Raw genomic sequence first — 2415 nt, 5'->3', positions numbered from 1 at the left:
GGCGAGGTGGCAGCGCCCGTCCCACCGCTGATGGCACGGCCTGGCACCCATTCACCCACCCCCCCGGGCAGGGACAGCGGGTGGGCAGGCAGCCACCCCCTCGGGGCACAGCCACCCACCCACCCACGCAGGAATGTCTGTCCCTCTGTCCGTCCACCCACCCGCACCCCACCCAGCCAGTGCCCTTTGTGGTTATCCACCCCCCCGGCCACAGCCAGCCTGGCATCCCTCTGCCCACCCACCCCTGCATCCATCCATCCCGCCCAACACAGGGCCATCCACCCATCTGTGGGGCCATCCACCCATCTGTGGGGCTGTCCACCCCTCTGTCTGTCCACCCACCCACCCATCCACCCACTGGAATCCCTCTCCATCTCTCCACCCACCCATCCACCCACATGCAGGGACATCCACCCACCCACCAGCACAGGAACACCCAGCCAGCCTTCTGTCCACTTGTCCGTTCCTCCATCCATGGACACAACCACCCACCCAACCACCACCACAGGAACATCCATCCATCCATCCATCCATCCATCCATCCATCCATCCATCCGTCCATCCATCCGTCCATACATCCACTTGTCCATTCCTCCATCCATGGACACAGCCACCCACCCAACCACCACCACAAGAACATCCATCTATCCATCCGTCCATCCATCTGTCCATCCATCCACTTGTCCATTCCTCCATCCATGGACACAGCCACCCACCCAACCACCACCACAGGAACATCCATCCATCCATCCGTCCGTCCATCCCTCCATCCACCCACTTGTCCATTCCTCCATCCATGGACACAGCCACCCACCCAACTACCACCACAGAACATCCATCTATCCATCCATCCGTCCATCCATCCACCCACCCACCTGCTGGTTCATTCCTCCATCCGTGGACACAGCCACCCACCCAACTACCACCACAGAACATCCATCTATCCATCCATCCGTCCATCCGTCCATCCGTCCATCCGTCCATCCGTCCATCCGTCCATCCGTCCATCCGTCCATCCGTCCATCCGTCCATCCGTCCATCCGTCCATCCGTCCATCCGTCCATCCGTCCATCCGTCCATCCGTCCATCCGTCCATCCGTCCATCCGTCCATCCGTCCATCCGTCCATCCGTCCATCCGTCCATCCGTCCATCCGTCCATCCGTCCATCCGTCCATCCGTCCATCCGTCCATCCGTCCATCCGTCCATCCGTCCATCCGTCCATCCGTCCATCCGTCCATCCGTCCATCCGTCCATCCGTCCATCCGTCCATCCGTCCATCCGTCCATCCGTCCATCCGTCCATCCGTCCATCCGTCCATCCGTCCATCCGTCCATCCGTCCATCCGTCCATCCGTCCATCCGTCCATCCATCCACCCCCCCACCTGCTGGTTCATTCCTCCATCCGTGGACACAGCCACCCACCCAACTACCACCACAGAACATCCATCTATCCATCCATCCGTCCATCTACCCATCCATCCATCTACCCGCCCACCCGCTGGTCCATTCCTCCATCCATGGACACAGCCATCCATTCACCCACCCACAGAAACAACCAGCCACCCACCCAACCAACCATCCACCACCACGGGAACATCTGTCCATCCATGTATCCATCCATCTACCCACCTACTTACCCAGGAACATCCATCCATCCATCTATCCACTGATCTATTCAGCCATCCATGGACACAGCCATCTACCCACAGGAACATCCATCCATCCACTCACCCGTCCATGGGAGCATCCATCCATCCACCCACCCATCCACAGGAACACCTGTCCATCCACCTACCCACCCATGGGAACATCCATCCCTTCATCCATCCACTCAACCATGGGAACATCCATCCATCCACACATTCACCCACATAGTAGAACATCCATCCGTCTGTCCATCCCTCCATCCCTCCATGCATCCACCTACAGAGGAACATTCATCCACAGAGGAACATCCATCCCTCCATCCATCCATCCATCCCTCCATCTACAGAGGAACATCCATCCATCCATCCATCCATCCATCCATCCATCCATCCATCCATCCCTCTATCCCTCCATCTATAGAGGAACATTCATTCACAGAACATCCATCCATCCATCCATCCATCCATCCATCCATCCATCCATCTATCCATCCATCCATCCCTCCATCCATCCATCCCTCCATCCCTCCACCTACAGAGGAACATCCATCCATCCCTCCATCCCTCCACCTACAGAGGAACATCAATCCATCCCTCCATCCCTCCGTCCCTCCATCCCTCCATCCCTCCATCCCTCCACCTACAGAGGTACATTCATCCACAGAGGAACATCCATCCATCCATCCATCCATCCATCCATCCATCCATCCATACATCCACTTGTCCATCCCTCCATCCATCCACACAGCCACCCACCCACCCACCAC

Source organism: Calidris pugnax, unplaced genomic scaffold (assembly GCF_001431845.1).
Source record: "Calidris pugnax isolate Ruff unplaced genomic scaffold, ASM143184v1 scaffold7, whole genome shotgun sequence".
NCBI lineage: Eukaryota > Metazoa > Chordata > Aves > Charadriiformes > Scolopacidae > Calidris > Calidris pugnax.
This window is presented reverse-complemented; position numbering follows the sequence as displayed.